Consider the following 18,608-nt stretch of genomic DNA (forward strand, 5'->3'; position numbering starts at 1 on the left):
GAGTGGAAGTTGTGCAGCAGATGCCTACAGACAGCTTATTTCCCCGAGGATCATACGGGTGAACTGATATCTCAGGGATTAAAAGGAAGAGCTGGAGTCATGGGGACTTAAAGAAGAGTTACAAGTCTGCACCGACAATGGCGCAAATATCGTAAAAGCAGTGGAAATGAATGGCTGGACAAGACTGCAGTGCTTCGGCCACAGGCTCCACCTCGCCATCGGTAGGTAAACATTTCTTTTAGTCCTAGACTAGTTCAACATTATGCAGGGGTATTGTGCTATTAATATCTTTAAATTTTGTCCTTAGAGAGAAGTGTGAAAGACGCCCGTGTTGAACATGCAATTGGCATATGCAAGAAAATAGTGAGTGTCTGTTGTTACACTTGGAAAAGGAAGAGGGAAATGGCTAATGCCCAGGCTGAGCTCAACTTGCCTCCTCACCGCCTCACCACTGAAACACCAACAAGATGGGGGTCTCGACAACAGATGATTCAGCGGCTGCTTGAACAAGAGAAGGCCATATCACAGGTCCCGAAAGCAGACCGGAAAACCAGGCACCCGGTACCAACTTGGCAGGACATTGATGTGTTAGAATCTATAAACAAGACCCTCAATCCCCTGTTGGAGTTCACAGATGCTCTGTCTGGAGAAGACTATGTGAGTGTGTCATATGCCAAACTGTGCTCCACCTTCTAAACACCACAGTTCTTCCTCTAGCTGATGATGACATTGACACAGACCTGACGAAGGATATGAAGAGAGCCATCCTCAAGTATTAAAATGAGAAGTACTCAGACCCTGCAACTGATGACCTCCTGGATATGGCCTTCTTTGTCGACCCGCGCTTCATATCATCATATATAGCAGATGACCGAAGAGAGTTCATCTTGACAAAAGCAGCAGCAGAAATTCAGGCACTGCTAGAGACGCGAGCTGTGTCGGCCACAGAGTCACCACCATCACACACAAGCACAGGAGCTGATGGAGAAGCCCCGAGAGAACCCAAGAGGAGTAAACAAAGTCTGGGCAGCTTTTTCAAAAATGCATCTACTCAGCCTGGCCCAGCTGTCTTCACTGACGGAGAAGCAATTGAAATTGAACTTAAGAGTTACCTGCAGGCACTGGATGTAGAAGGAGAAGCTGACCCACTGGTGTGGTGGAGGCTGCACCAGGCTAATTTTCCAAGGGTGGCAAGCCTAGCCAAGAAATACCTTTTGCATTTCTGCCACGGGTGCCCCCTCAGAAAGGGCATTCAGCACCAGTGGCAACATAGTAACATGCCACCGATCTGCACTGAAGCCTGAGACTGTGGACAAACTTCTGTTCCTGGCGAAAAACCTCGTCTGATGTGCAAGAAAGTTTAATCACGGCACGCAAAGAGCATAAACACTGATGTTGTTCAGTCATGTTCGTATTTGCACTACATATTGCAAGTTTGAAATTAGTTGTATATTTACAGGGAACCTGTCATCAGCTTTATGTTGACCTAGAGGGCAGCATAAAATAGTGACAGAAATGCTGATTTCAGCGGTGTGTCACTCATGAGCTAAAAGTCAGTGGTTGCCGAGAACCAGCATCATAATCATTGCAGCCCAGGCCTTGAAAAGAGTCAAATCTACCTGAGAAGAGTCCTGGTTATTCCTAACCTCCTGCTCTCTCACCCATCTGCTGATGATTGGCAGTTCTCTCCTAGAGAAAAAGGAAACTAGGTAGAAGACGGTCAGTCATCAGCAGGTGGGCGGGAGAGCAGGAATTCATGAATAACCAGGACTCTTCTCAGGTGGCCGGGACTCTTTTCCAGGCCCGGTCTACAATGATTGTGATGGTGGTTCTCGGCAACCACTTACTGTTAACTTATAAACGACAGATCTCTGAAATCATCTCACCGGGCTCTACTTTATGCTGCTGTTAGTATGGGCACCATAAAGCTGAGGACAGGTTCCCTTTAATGGAAAAGAAACCTGTGGAACTTCAAGGGTTTTTAGTTCAAATATGTGCAGCTTTATTTTTGTGCAATATAAATAAGTAATCAGGACAGGAGGAAGAAATGTAATGTTTATTTTTTTACATTTTGCACTTAATTTCAAACAATTTTCTGTTTTACTAACACTTCGTCTTTACATTGTTTGGAAAAAGATCTGTTACACAATACACATCTTTAACATGTCTTGAAAAGTTTTGTAATTTGTATACATATAGAAGAAAATAATATATCGCAATATATCGTTAAATCGCACATGCTTCAAATTATATTGCGATATAGATTTTAGGCCATATCACCCAGCCCTAATATAACTCATTAATTCTATGTCATATCTCCTTAGATCTTCCCTCTTGACACCTGTCAATATATCACTGACCCCAGAGGTTTAATGTACTGCACCCTCTTCTACCACGAGACCAGTAAATCCCCCGGACTCCGATGCTGCTGTAAAACAAATAGTCATATTTATTGTTATTTTTATTACTGTTTTAATTCAGCTCATCCTGAAAAAAAGGATTTGTGGCATCAAGAAAACCCCAGCAAGTATTTATAACTGTGTCTTGAGAATAATACATTAATCTAGTTTAGCAAAGGAAGAGTCATGTTAATAGACCTCGATTTATGGAGGCGTAATAAAGAAGGTATAAATAATTAGACGGAATATATGGGTGCTAACTGAGTCCAGGTCTATAAATCTAACCCATTTGTTGGGAGAGAGAGTAAACATCAAGGCTTGGCGCTATTGACCTGTTTGTAGGAGTGAGAACATCGAGAGTCTGTTTTGTGATAAGACAGTTGTTTAAAAAATTATCTTAAAGGGGTTATCCACCTTTGGGGACCTTTTGACCAGACTTCCTCAAGTTTCCAGACGCGAAGAGGGAAACATATTTGCTTGCTCATTGCCACAAGGTTCCAGAGTACGGTAGTGGCAGCAGCAGGCCCGAAGGAGCCGAAACCCTCAGGTACTACTTTCACACTAGCCTTTTTACTGGATCCGGCAGCAAAAACGCTTCCGTTACTGATAATACAACCGTCTGCATCCGTTATGAACGGATCCGGTTGTATTATCTCTATCATAGCCAAGACGGATCCGTCTTAAACACCTTTGAAAGTCAATGGAGGACGGATCCGTTTTCTATTGTGCAAGATTGTGGCAGAGAAAACGGATCCATCCCAGGATGGAAAGCAAACTACAACATGTTGCGGTTTGCTCTCCGGTAGGGGAACGCAACTAAACGGAACAGAATACATTTTGGAGCGCTCCGTTCTGTACAGTTCAGTTTTGTCCCCATTGACAGTGAAAGGGGACAAAACTGAAGCGTTTTTTTTCCGGTATTGAGCCCCTATGACGGATCTCAATACCAGAAAACTAAAATGCTAGTAGTGTGAAAGTAGCCTTAGTATGCTTCTCCCAGTAGATCTGGTGACACCAGTGGGTCGGGGGTCTCGCCAAAAGGCCCCTGAAGATGGACAAGCCCTAGTAGGGATGACCTACTTTTTGTTAGAAAAGTATTAAGCTGATCATAAAGTGTCCTGCTGCTGGGACCTTGATCATCTGTGGAGAAACCTGTTTAAATTTCCTGCAGCGCCACCACTGGTGAAGTGAACAACTACACCGTTCTTATTGCAATCAACGAGATAGTTGTATTCTCTGTAGCATTTGTAATTCTGTTGGGTTCCAAGCAGGTAATTCCCAGCTTCCATTTTCACACATTTCCAAGTAATAAGTGGTAGGTCGATAAAAAAAATATATATATATAAGTTGAGAATTAGGATAGGCCCACCAACACCTAAAAATTGCAAAAGGAACTTGGAAGAATACAGAGGACATACATTGGTTGATACCTAAGACACAAAGTGTGATGATATGGTGCAATTATTCTCACCGGCTGGTCACAGCACCCAAAGGTGCATATATGCTGAATGAGGAGTACTGCAGAGTAGAAAATGGAAAACCTTTGTCCAGCACTTCCTCTAAAAACAAGTTGGTTTTGTTGGATGTATAATCGCAAAGGTGAAACAAGCATGAATGAAAAAAAATGCTCAGTAGGTCCAAATAACACGTTTCGGGTCATAGCTCCTTCTTCAGATACTGGACTTTATTCTAAAGGTTGTGGAGGTCCCGACAGTCAGATCCTCACTGACCAGTAATCGATGGCAAGCAATGGCATATATGGAAAAAATGAAAACAGCAGCAAATGATATAACATACAAAAAAAACCACTTTTTTTGCCGATTCAGTGCAGATCCCCCGCCTTTGTTTACAAGTGGACGGCACATGACCGCTGCAGCCTATTAGTGGCTTCAGAGGTCACCTGCCATACTACTGGCATCACCACTGAGCAATGGGAGCCATGATGCCAGCACGTAACTGCGGAGTCCACTGCTTGGCTTCAGCAACCACGTGCCGGACACTTGTAAACAAAGACTGGGGGGATCTGTGCTTAATCGGTGGGGGATAGAAGAGTTGAATACATTTTATTTTTTATTTTTGTAACATTTACTGTTCTTTTTTATTTTCAAAGTTTGAATAACCCTTTTAACTGTCCACTAATATTAGAAAAAAACAGCTATCGGTCATGAAATATGAAGCCATTACGTTAAAACTGGTTTGCCACTTTTTTCCCACAGTTCTCCTCGGCTCCTGGACTACCAGATCATCGGGTCTTTGCCAAGCTATTGGACATAGTTACATAACAGATACCGTGACATGCAAAAGTTTGGGTACCCCTGGTCAAAATTACTGTTACTGTGAACAGTTAAGAAAGTTGATGATGAAGTGATCTACAAAAGGCTAACGTTATAGATGACACATTCCCTTTGTGCTTTGACCCTTCCCCTACCAGTGCCAGACATGTACGGCACCGGCCAGGACTTTAAATATGGTGCCTGCAGGTGCCCAGGACTAATGTCTGCGATTGGCGGTAATGCCGACAATGGACTTTTAACCCTTAAGATGCTGTGGTCAGTGCGCCAGGGAGCCGGATGCAGTGTGCGGCAGCCTCTGTCCTCCTGAAGGAACAGAGGCCACCGAACATTAGTTCCTATGGAGCGTTTTAGACACCGGTCTTAATAACCTGCTGGTGGTGGATCCGCCGAAGTTATGTAGAGGCGCACGCCTAAATCTAGAGGCGCCGGTCTAAAATCTATGCCAGCTTCCTTACTGGCACAGATTTAGAACATTTTTTTCGCACAAAATGAAATAGAAAGTGATCAAAAACTCTTACACACCCCAAAATGGTATAAAAGAAAAGTACAAAAAGCCCTGCAGCTCCGTACACATAACTATAAAAAGTGATAGAGGTCAGAATATGATGATGAAAAAAAAATATATATTTTTTTCAAGGTTTTAATTTTTTTCCAGTATTAACCACCTCAGCCCCCAGTGCTTAAACACCCTGAAAGACCAGGCCACTTTTTACACTTCTGACCTACACTACTTTCACCATTTATTGCTCGGTCATGCAACTTACCACCCAAATGAATTTTACCTCCTTTTCTTCTCACTAATAGAGCTTTCATTTGGTGGTATTTCATTGCTGCTGACATTTTTACTTTTTTTGTTATTAATCGAAATTTAACGATTTTTTTTGCAAAAAAATGACATTTTTCACTTTCAGTTGTAAAATTTTGCAAAAAAAATGACATCCATATATAAATTTTGCTCTAAATTTATTGTTCTACATGTCTTTGATAAAAAAAAAATGTTTGGGTAAAAAAAAAATGGTTTGGGTAAAAGTTATAGCGTTTACAAACTATGGTACAAAAATGTGAATTTCCGCTTTTTGAAGCAGCTCTGACTTTCTGAGCACCTGTCATGTTTCCTGAGGTTCTACAATGCCCAGACAGTACAAACACCCCACAAATGACCCCATTTCGGAAAGTACACACCCTAAGGTATTCGCTGATGGGCATAGTGAGTTCATAGAACTTTTTATTTTTTGTCACAAGTTAGCGGAAAATGATGATTTTTTTTTTTTTTTTTTTTTTTCTTACAAAGTCTCATATTCCACTAACTTGTGACAAAAAATAAAAACTTCCATGAACTCACTATGCCCATCACGAAATACCTTGGGGTCTCTTCTTTCCAAAATGGGGTCACTTGTGGGGTAGTTATACTGCCCTGGCATTCTAGGGGCCCAAATGTGTGGTAAGGAGTTTGAAATCAAATTCTGTAAAAACTGACCAGTGAAATCCGAAAGGTGCTCTTTGGAATGTGGGCCCCTTTGCCCACCTAGGCTGCAAAAAAGTGTCACACATCTGGTATCTCCGTATTCAGTAGAAGTTGGGGAATGTGTTTTGGGGTGTCATTTTACATATACCCATGCTGGGTGAGATAAATATCTTGGTCAAATGCCAACTTTGTATAAAAAAATGGGAAAAGTTGTCTTTTGCCAAGATATTTCTCTCACCCAGCATGGGTATATGTAAAAAGACACCCCAAAACACATTCCCCAACTTCTCCTGAATATGGAGATACCAGATGTGTGACACTTTTTTGCAGCCTAGGTGGGCAAAGGGGCCCATATTCCAAAGAGCACCTTTCGGATTTCACTCGTCATTTTTTACAGAATTTGATTTCAAACTCCTTACCACACATTTGGGCCCCTAGAATGCCAGGGCAGTATAACTACCCCACAAGTGACCCCATTTTGGAAAGAAGAGACCCCAAGGTATTCGCTGATGGGCATAGTGAGTTCATGGAAGTTTTTATTTTTTGTCACAAGTTAGTGGAATATGAGACTTTGTATGAAAAAAAAAAATATATAAAAAAAATCATCATTTTCCACTAACTTGTGACAAAAAATAAAAAATTCTAGGAACTCGCCATGCCCCTCACGGAATACCTTGGGGTGTCTTCTTTCCAAAATGGGGTCACTTGTGGGGTAGTTATACTGCCCTGGCATTTTCCAGGGGCCCTAATGTGTGGTAAGTAGGTAAATGACCAGTGAAATCCAAAAGGTGCTCTTTGGAATATGGGCCCCTTTGCCCACCTAGGCTGCAAAAAAGTGCCACACATGTGGTATCTCCGTACTCAGGAGAAGTTGGGGAATGTGTTTTGGGGTGTCTTTTTACATATACCCATGCTGGGTGAGAGAAATATCTTGGCAAAAGACAACTTTTCCCATTTTTTTTATACAAAGTTGGCATTTGACCAAGATATTTATCTCACCCAGCATGGGTATATGTAAAATGACACCCCAAAACACATTCCCCACCTTCTCCTGAGTACGGAGATACCAGATGTGTGACACTTTTTTGCAGCCTAGGTGGGCAAAGGGGCCCATATTCCAAAGAGCACCTTTCGGATTTCACTCGTCATTATTTACAGAATTTGATTTCAAACTCCTTACCACACATTTGGGCCCCTAAAATACCAGGGCAGTATACCTACCCCACAAGTGACCCCATTTTGGAAAGAATAGACCCCAAGGTATTCGCTGATGGGCATAGTGAGTTCATGGAAGTTTTTATTTTTTGTCACAAGTTAGTGGAATATGAGACTTTGTATGAAAAAAAAAAAAAAAAAAAATCATCATTTTCCACTAACTTGTGACAAAAAATAAAAAGTTCTAGGAACTCGCCATGCCCCTCACGGAATACCTTGGGGTGTCTTCTTTCCAAAATGGGGTCACTTGTGGGGTAGTTATACTGCCCTGGCATTTTCCAGGGGCCCTAATGTGTGGTAAGTAGGTAAATGACCAGTGAAATCCGAAAGGTGCTCTTTGGAATATGGGCCCCTTTGCCCACCTAGGCTGCAAAAAAGTGTCACACATCTGGTATCTCCGTACTCGGGAGAAGTTGGGGAATGTGTTTTGGGGTGTCTTTTTACATATACCCATGCTGGGTGAGAGAAATATCTTGGCAAAAGACAACTTTTCCCATTTTTTTATACAAAGTTGGCATTTGACCAAGATATTTATCTCACCCAGCATGGGTATATGTAAAATGACACCCCAAAACACATTCCCCAACTTCTCCTGAGTACGGCGATACCAGATGTGTGACACTTTTTTGCAGCCTAGATGCGCAAAGGGGCCCAAATTCCTTTTAGGAGGGCATTTTTAGACATTTGGATACCAGACTTCTTCTCACGCTTTGGGGCCCCTAGAATGCCAGGGCAGTATAAATACCCCACATGTGACCCCATTTTGGAAAGAAGACACCCCAAGGTATTCAATGAGGGGCATGGCGAGTTCATAGAAATTTTTTTTTTTTGGCACAAGTTAGCGGAAATTGATATTTTTTATTTTTTTCTCACAAAGTCTCCCGTTCCGCTAACTTGGGACAAAAATTTCAATCTTTCATGGACTCAATATGCCCCTCACGGAATACCTGGGGGTGTCTTCTTTCCGAAATGGGGTCACATGTGGGGTATTTATACTGCCCTGGCATTCTAGGGGCCCTAAAGCGTGAGAAGAAGTCTGGAATATAAATGTCTAAAAAATTTTACGCATTTGGATTCCGTGAGGGGTATGGTGAGTTCATGTGAGATTTAATTTTTTGTCACAAGTTAGTGGAATATGAGACTTTGTAAGAAAAAAAAATAATAATTCCGCTAACTTGGGCCAAAAAAATGTCTGAATGGAGCCTTACAGGGGGGTGATCAATGACAGGGGGTTGATCAATGACAGGGGGGTTGATCAATGACAGGGGGGTGATCAATGACAGGGGGGGTGATCAATGACAGGGGGGGTGATCAATGACAGGGGGGGTGATCAATGACAGGGGGGGTGATCAATGACAGGGGTGGTGATCAATGACAGGGGGGGTGATCAATGACAGGGGGGTGATCAATGACAGGGGGGTAATCAATGACAGGGGGGTGATCAGGGAGTCTATATGGGGTGATAACCACAGTCATTGATCACGCCCGTGTAAGGCTTCATTCAGACGTCCGGATGCGTTTTGCGGATCCGATCCATCTATCAGTGGATCCGTAAAAATCATGCGGACGTCTGAATGGAGCTTTACAGGGGGGTGATCAATGACAGGGGGGTAATCAATGACAGGGGGGTGATCAGGGAGTCTATATGGGGTGATCACCACAGTCATTGATCATGCCCCTGTAAGGCTTCATTCAGACGTCCGGATGCGTTTTGCGGATCCGATCCATCTATCAGTGGATCCGTAAAAATCATGCGGACGTCTGAATGGAGCTTTACAGGGGGGTAATCAATGACAGGGGGGTGATCAGGGAGTCTATATGGGGTGATAACCACAGTCATTGATCATGCCCCTGTAAGGCTTCATTCAGACGTCCGGATGCGTTTTGCGGATCCGATCCATCTATCAGTGGATCCGTAAAAATCATGCGGACGTCTGAATGGAGCTTTACAGGGGGGTAATCAATGACAGGGGGGTGATCAATGACAGGGGGGTGATCAGGGAGTCTATATGGGGTGATCACCACAGTCATTGATCACGCCCCTGTAAGGCTTCATTCAGACGTCCGGATGCGTTTTGCGGATCCGATCCATCTATCAGTGGATCCGTAAAAATCATGCGGACATCTGAATGGAGCTCTACAGGGGGGTGATCAGGGAGTCTATATGGGGTGATCACCACAGTCATTGATCGTGCCCCTGTAAGGCTTCATTCAGACGTCCGGATGCGTTTTGCGGATCCGATCCATCTATCAGTGGATCCGTAAAAATCATGCGGACGTCTGAATGGAGCTTTACAGGGGGGTAATCAATGACAGGGGGGTGATCAATGACAGGGGGGTGATCAGGGAGTCTATATGGGGTGATAACCACAGTCATTGATCATGCCCCTGTAAGGCTTCATTCAGACGTCCGGATGCGTTTTGCGGATCCGATCCATCTATCAGTGGATCCGTAAAAATCATGCGGACATCTGAATGGAGCTTTACAGGGGGTTGATCAATGACAGGGGGGTAATCAATGACAGGGGGGTGATCAGGGAGTCTATATGGGGTGATCAGGGGCTAATAAGGGGTTAATAAGTGACGGGGGGGGTGTAGTGTAGTGTAGTGGTGCTTGGTGGGACTTTACTGAGCTACCTGTGTCCTCTGGTGGTCGATCCAAACAAATGGGACCACCAGAGGACCAGGTAGCAGGTATATTAGACGCTGTTATCAAAACAGCGTCTAATATACCTGTTAGGGGTTAAAAAAAACACATCTCCAGCCTGCCAGCGAACGATCGCCGCTGGCAGGCTGGAGATCAACTCTCTTACCTTCCGTTCCTGTGAGCGCGCGCGCCTGTGTGCGCGCGTTCACAGGAAATCTCGCGTCTCGCGAGAGGACGCGCCGGCGCGTCCAGGAGGAATGAATCAACCACCTCCAGGACGCGTCTGTGCGTACAGCGGTCCGGAGGTGGTTAAAACGCAAGGAAAAACTATACATATGTGGTATTGCCATAATCGTACTAAATTGAAGAATGAAAGTAACAGGTAAGTTTTACTGTATAGAGAACACCGTAAAAATAAAACCTATAAAACTGTTGCGGAATTGCATTTTTTTTCCAATTTCACCCCATTTGGATTTTTTTCCCGCTTCCCACTACATTGCATGCAAAATGAAAAAAATCCAACCCCTAAAATGCCTGCCCAAATGCCCGTCACCCCCGATGCTAAGGAGGCTTGTCCCCGACGTGGCCTGCTTTTAGCTGAATGTTTTCATCCGCGCGACGGGGAGATGCAGCGGCAGCTCTGCAGGTGTCAGAAGCGGGGCACGGAGGCCGGGGAGCGAGGTAGGTACAATATGTGTGAGGGGCCCGGGCATTTTCAGAGGCATTTTAGAGGTTAGATAACCCCTTTAAATGGTGGAAAAATAAAAAAAGTTATGGCCCTAGTAAAGGCAGAGAGTGAAAAAAAATAAAACGCTGAGACACACTGGGGCTGAAAGGGTAAAGCAATCTTTTAAGTTTTCAAAATATCAAAAAAGGAAAATGGCCTGAAGCAAAACTTTGGCCACCCTGCATGGTTAGCACCTAGTTGCACCCCCTTTGGCAAGTATCACGCTTTTTGTAGCCAGCCTTTTGTAACTTTTGCATGCCACTGTATATGGTACTCAAGTATATAGTAAAAAAAAAAATCCTATTTCCCATTTATGGGTTTGGCATGACAGACGTGATTATCAGAAAAGCAATGCTGACATTTATTTTTTGGGTATTGTGACAGTCTTGATAGCGTCTGATGAGTTACAAGTATCAGTCATTACAAGGAAATGAAACTCCAGGGAACATACATCATGGCAATACCGTGCAGAAGACTTTTCATAAAGGTGCTTCAGAGGTACAGTTACAAGTGACAAAGCTACGTGTCTATTCCTTGCTGATAGATGCTGAATGATGTAAAAGACAATGACAATCATTATATAAGTACAAGTCCCAGAGATCAATAGCAGCTATGATGGAAACAAGTAGAAATACACTTGATGGATTTACTTTTATTGCCATTCATTATTCTGCTGAGACAAGGCACCTGACTTTAGAATATTAAATAAACTTCATGTTTTAATTGAAACAAACTGGGGCACAACGAAACTCCCATCACCTGTTCTCTGTTTTGACTCTGGAAACTGTCAGTGCAACGTGTCTCCCCCAGGACCAATCGTGTCCCAGGTTTTAGGAATGCCAAGTGGTGATGCAACCCTATTAGTTTTGTGTGTGTCACAGTGCTCCTACCTGGATACCGTCGCTCCCCGGGGTTAGGCACCATAGCAATAAAGGGGAGAGTTGTAGGATGTAGAGAATGAGTTGAGTCCAGACTTGGTGAAAGTTCAACAGCTTTACTTCACTAAACTTGCATCCAGACAATAGTCAGTCTTTCATGGAAACATAGAATGTGTCGGCAGATAAGAACCATTTGGCCCATCTAGTCTGCCCAATATACTGAATACTATGGATAGCCCCTGGCCCTATCTTATATGAAGGATGGCCTTATGCCTATCCCATGCATGCTTAAACTCCTTCACTGTCTTTGCAGCTACCACTTCTGCAGGAAGGCTATTCCATGCATCCACTACTCTCTCAGTAAAGTAATACTTCCTGATATTACTTTTAAACCTTTGCCCCTCTAATTTAAAACTATGTCCTCTTGTAGCAGTTTTTCTTCTTTTAAATATTCTCTCCTCTTTTACCTTGTTGATTCCCTTTATGTATTTAAAAGTTTCTATCATATCCCCTCTGTCTCGTCTTTCTTCCAAGCTAGACATGTTAGGGTCCTTTAACCTTTCTCTTGGTTCCAGCAGGTTTTGGGATAAACTGGCAGGCAAACTTGAATATTCTGCTTTATCTCTCTGCTGTGCTAAACTCAGGCCTCAGTCTGATTACTGGATTTGCTATCTGTTCTGGTACCTTTGGAGTGTTGATAATACTCTGTAAATTAGCAAGAAGTCCTGGTGCTCTATGAGCTGCTTTCCTGTGACCCCTCCCTTGGTAGGAAGCAGGACTAGCCCAATTTTGCCCAAAAGGGGAGAATGGAATGGTAAGTTCCATTCTATCTAAAGGTCTCTCTGCCAGTGGTGAACCAGGCACATTATATGAACATAACTGTTTCATGGCAACATTATGAAGGGTGAAAAAGAAATAGAGTTATCAGCCACAGGGAGGGGCGCCATCTACTGATGGTTACTAAATATAAATATAAGAGAGCAGAAAAAAAGCATAAGTAAAAGTATAAATATTCATAAGTTTGAAAGTAAAAAATGGGTAAGAATAAGTGCCCACCTAAAATAGTGATAATAATATCCACGATAATACCATTGATAGAAATAATAAAAACTGCAATTGTGAATAAATAACTTACTGCACCAGGGAGGTGTTCTGTGGGATGAAGCTCAAGACACTTACAAACACAACCTCGCTCGCCTGGATCGCTTGTAGTGTCTTAGGAAGAACGCCAGTCCCACAGATGGTACTTCTGGAAAATTCCTTTATTGGTACCACAGGTCAACTTAGCGTGTTTCGGGGGTGTTACCTCATACCCCTTCCTCAGGAGCAATCACAATTAATAAAATCATGGACTCCATGATTCTATTATTTTATTAAACATATTTGCGACTTCTGAAGCATATTTGCGGCATTTCCAATGGTAAATTGCAAATTTTATCTCAGACTAGGGACGTTTTTGCTATTGCTTTTTTTGTTGAATGTCAATTTACTGACCAAAATATGTTGTTTCGCTCATTTATATTAGATACAAACAAATACCTCCTGTTTTAATACTTACCTATCACTTGTTACTACAACGAGTTGGTTTTCTTTTCATAAATGTGACTTTTTGACAAAAAGTCACATCTTTATGCCATAAATCGGACTATTTACACAAAACACCACCACATAAGCTGGAGCGATGCATTCTTTATGGTGAAAACTCTGGAGAAAACAGTTTATATATTTGGCGCAAATCAAATCCCCATTCTTTTTGGCGCATTTTACATCATAATTCTGGGGCAACATGCTTAGTTAATGCCCCTCTATGTTGTGCTATTTCTACTAGAAGTTATGAGTAAATTGCCAGCAGTTTACAGTGAAGGTTTCCAGTTAGGTGTGTGTCCCTGCCCAGTCTGATACTATCCAGTCAGTGCTGCCAGTGTCAGACTGTGCAGGAAAACTCCCCCCCAACTGGTAACACCCAGTTAGACCTTTTATTGCAGACTGCTGGCTATTCATTCATAAATGTCTATCATGAATAATAGAGGAATAGCACAACATAGTGTCAGAAGAACAGATGTTTCAGAATTGTTATTACATGGAGAATGCAAGTAGTTACTAAGACAGACATATGTCAGGAGAGGGGACAGGTCCTCTTTAAATTGACATCATATATACACAGTATCATAGGTGTACTTTTTCGTACTTTACATTGACGGTTTAGGTACTGTAAAGGGGGAATATTAATCACCAATATTTATGCAAATATCAATAATTAATATTCATAAATGGGAGGAGCCGTCTATTGATGACTCCGCCCATTTATACCTTTATATACATATATTACAATACTTTCGCTATGCTTTACACTGATCGCTACACTAGCTGCATGCGCCTTACTAGACTATCGCCAATAACTACACGCCACACAGATAGTTATAAGTAACACAGTATTTATTACTAACAATACACTACGCACGCAATACACTAACAATACAGCACTAAATATACAATCCTAAACTACACTACACATTCCCAATTCCACCCATCAACTAACTATACAGTTCACACATACAAGTAATATTAACAACCCACCCATCTAGTCCTATACTATCCCTATAGGGTACGCCGAGGGTTAATGGTGGTCTTACAGGTGTGTAAGCCGACCACAAACACAAAGTGTTAACAATGGGGATAATATCAGAACTGTACAGCAATGCAAGGGTTAAATACCCTGCAAGTGTACAGTAAGGGGGGGGGGTGTGGCAGGGTTTGAGCAGGGGTTAATCAGGGTTTAATCAGGGTAGGGAAAGGGTATATATAATATCAGAACTGTACAGCAATGCAAGGGTTAAATACCCTGCAAGTGTACAGTGAGGGGGGGGGGGGGGGGTGTGGCAGGGTTTGAGCAGGGGTTAATCAGGGTTTAATCAGGGTAGGGAAAGGGTATATCAGGGGTTTCAGGGGCAAGGGTCAGATCATGGGCCAGGGTGTACAGTAGGACCAGGGTGCCCAGTACACAAACAAGGCAAGGGTTAATGCCTAAGGGGATTCAGCAATGCAGGGGGTTAATACCCTACAAGTGTACAGTGAGGCCCAGGGGTTATTCAGGGGAGTAGGGGTTTGGATAACCAGGGGGGGAAATAGGGGTTCACCAGGGGGGGGGGGGTCGCTTACAACAATACAATTCTAATTATACGCTATATCTATATATATTTATAGATCAATGGTTATAAATATATATACATATAGACGCACACACCACAATACAGACCTCACTACACTAGACAATTCCCAATTCCACCCCACACTCTAGCTGTACAATACACATACATTCCTTAGCAGCAGCTACTACTGGGGTATGCAGGCAGACTACAGGGCAGCTACAGGGGTATGAGTTGGTGGCAGGAAAGGGGTGAATCAGGGCAGGTGTATTAGGGGTCTGGAGGGAAAAGGGGTACTCAGCCATCCTTCAGGGTGCAGCTCCCATGTGTCTCTCATTGCAGTCCAGGAATCCAAGAGACCGCGCCTCTGCCCTGCTTGGGGCTTTATAACCCAAAACCAGCCCCCCTCCTTCCTCAGGCATGTGACATCATAGTGTGCCTTAGTCCTCCCCCCTAGTCCCAAAAATGCTAGGAGTAATGGGCATGGCCATGGGACAGAGGTGTGGAAGACAGGTTATGATGTCTCTGGTTAGGAGGCCCTCTCACGAACGGTGCCAGAGAGTCTGATTGTATGGGGCCTGAACAAAAGGGGACTAGATGCTAATCAGCTGTTATCCTACAGGCTATCAGCACAAGTTTTTCTCTAAACAACTCTGTAGATAAGAGTTGGAATTGCATATATACATATATATATCCACAGATGCTTGGGGCACATCTATAAACACATACACATACAAAACCGGGGGTATGAATGGGCAGCAATAAGCCCACATACATACTGTCATGCTGACATAAGTGTATATACATAGACACGTGTGCAAATACATACACACATATCTATATATACACACACCCTCGCATATATCTGGGGCATCACATACAGGGGACATGCATATGTCCCCACTTGCCATACAGGGCCAATATATACACGGTCATACAGGAAATATATACTAACTATAAGGGGACACATATAAGGGGGCACATATATATACACTAATATAAGGGGGATTATAAGGGGGCACAGCTTCCAGGGACCACATATTTCCCACAGGGGCCACCATGAGCCCCTGGGGATCACCATGGGCAGACGTGCGCAGATGCTTGGCACATCTGCGCACATCACCCCATGATGCGGTGGTTAATGTATGCATATATATACCATACATGCCTGCACGTGTTTGCAGGCATGCATAGATATATATGCATACGTCTCAACCCTTCCTCAACAGGTACTGATATTGTAAAAAGGCAGACTGTGGTGGGTATTCACTTAAAGCCATGAAAAACAAGATAAAAAAGCATACTGTACCATGCTAAGTATAGTTTGTTTATAGATACTTCTGCATGGATCTGCAAGCTGCTACAGAAAGCAGTTTTAACAGATTTCCTCTCGTTCCTCCTAGCCTCTCCTTCTTCGGCTGGGGAAGAACTCCTATTCACGTCTATGATTAGAGATGGCCTTGCGGTTCACCCGGTGGTCGTTTCGCGGCGAACTTTGCATGTCCGCGATTCGACGAACATGCGAACATATGGCGATATTCGCGCCCACCATATTCTTTTACATTGTGAAGAACTTTGACCCATGACACATCCATCAGGTGGTACAGGACAGCCAATTGAGACATTTCAGCACATGGACATACCCCCTACCTTACAGATAAACCTGATCTGGCCGCTATTTTACATTCAGTTTTTTGCCAGTGTAGGGAGAGGTTGCTGTGTGGAGCAGGGACAGGCTGTTAGAGATACCAAATGCTAGCTAATAGGGCCACAAAAGTCCTTTTAAGGACTGGTATAGGTGTGCTATCGATAGGTGTGATACACAGAGGGGTGCGATATACTTAGATACTTTTATAATGAGTCAAAAACACATAGATCTATATAGTGATCACCTGGAAGTCAGGGGGCTAGGGGCTTACTAGGGCCATATTTATATAGGGTAAGGTTCTGGACGGGGTCGCTCTTATCAGGGCGGGTGCTCTGTGGTTAGGCTATCAGGGCCAGAATAGCACCCCCTTGTAGGGCAATATCAGGAACAGTTCTTTGCCCACCCTGTCCTTCAATACCACATCATCATCTAGCCCAGGGAAAGATGTTTTTTGCTTTCCCTCCGGGATTCATCGATGTGCACTGGAACCCCCCGGATTGTGGTAGGACATATGGTTTCTGATTTAGTGCCGCCGAGCACTTTTTATTGCCTACTTAACTTAACTTTTTGCTTAACTTTAAGGTACAGAACTTAGTCTGATGCGGGGGTCAATTCAGGGTTCCATAGAGTGTTGCACTGCTATTTCTGGATGATTGTGCCTAAGGGCTCATTCAGACGGCCGTATGCTGTCCGCAAAAATGCGGATCAGTTTTTTTGCGGACAGTTCAGCATGTCCGTAAAAAAAGGATAGCATTCAGTATTTTTGCGGACCATAGACTTCAATGGGGACATGTCCTGATTTTCACGGACAAGTATAGGACATGTTTAATTTGTTTTGCGGAACCGTGGAATAGAAAAGGACCCCATAGAAGTGAATGGGTCAGCATCTAATCCGCAAAAAAACGGATCCGCATTTTTGTGGATAGCATACGGCCAGCTGAATGAAGCATTAATAGCAACATTATTAGCCCCTTCCCGACCTTTGATGTACTGTTACATCATGGGAACCACTGAGTTCCCGCAATTTGACGTAATAGTACGTTATAGTGATCGGACGGGCACTGGAGCGGTGCGCGCGCGATCACTGCAGGGGCCCGGCATTCCGTGGTAGCCGGGCCCCTGCTGTATCCGCCGGCATCGCTGTAAAAGCAGATGCTGGCGGATTAACCCCTTTTATGCCGCGGTCCGCGCTGACCGCGACATAGAAGAGGTTTGTGTCAGGTGAACGATCGCATCGAGTCCCCGCACTGCTGTGGCGGGGACCCGATGGGTAAGAAGACAGCCCGATGCGGTGCAGAGGCTGCCCAATGCCTTGCACGGCATCGGGAACTGCCTTCTACGGGAGCCGAAGAGATCCAGACTCAGTGTCATACACTAACAAGCAATGCATTACAATACAGATGTATTGTAATGCATTGCAGAGGGGATCAGTCCTCCAAAAGTTAATGTCATAAATAAAGTAAAGTAAAAAAAGTTTTTAATAAAATTAATAAAGTAATAAAATTAATAAAGTAAAAAAGAAAAAAAACGCCCCTTTCCCCTTTTTTATAATAAAAAACAAAACCCACACATATTAGGTATCGCCGCGTCCGTAATGACCGGCTCTATAAATATATCACATGACCCACCCTTTCCGATAAACACCATAAAAAATATATAAAAGTTGTGTAAAAAAAAGCCATTTTTGTCACCTTACATCACAAAAAGTGCAACAGCAAGCAATCAAAAAGGCGTATGCCCTCCAAAATAGTATCAATAAAACCGTCACCTCATCCCGCAAAAAATGAGACCCTACCTAAGACAATTGCCCAAAAAAAAAAAAAATATAACTCTCAGAACATGGAGACACTAAAACATCATTTTTTATCGTTTTTTGTGTCAAAACTGCTATTATTGTGCTAAAGTGAAATACATAAAAAAAATATACATATTAGGTATCGCCACGTCCGTAACAAACAGCTCTATAAAAATATCATCGACCTAACCACTCAGGTGAACACCGTAAAAAAAAAGCAATTTTTGTCACATTACATCACAAAAATTGCAACAGCATGTGATCAAAAAGGCGTATGCCCCCCAAAGTAGTACCAATCAGACCGTCACCTCATCCTGCACAAAATATGAGACCCTACCTGAGAGAATCGGTCAAAAAATAAAAAAGCTATGGCTCTCAGACTATGAGACACTAA

General features: G+C 43.2%; 1 long non-coding RNA gene across 1 annotated transcript; it reads left to right on the top strand.

Moving 5' to 3' along the window:
• The first annotated feature begins 3,406 nt into the window (after positions 1 to 3,406).
• On the top strand, positions 3,407 to 13,613 carry LOC121009500. The gene is made up of 3 exons (XR_005780768.1): positions 3,407 to 3,416; positions 3,460 to 3,464; positions 13,502 to 13,613. It is a non-coding gene; the product is annotated as an uncharacterized LOC121009500 (long non-coding RNA).
• Positions 13,614 to 18,608: the final 4,995 nt, after the last annotated feature.

Source organism: Bufo bufo, chromosome 8 (assembly GCF_905171765.1).
Source record: "Bufo bufo chromosome 8, aBufBuf1.1, whole genome shotgun sequence".
In the NCBI taxonomy this organism is placed as follows: Eukaryota; Metazoa; Chordata; class Amphibia; order Anura; family Bufonidae; genus Bufo; species Bufo bufo.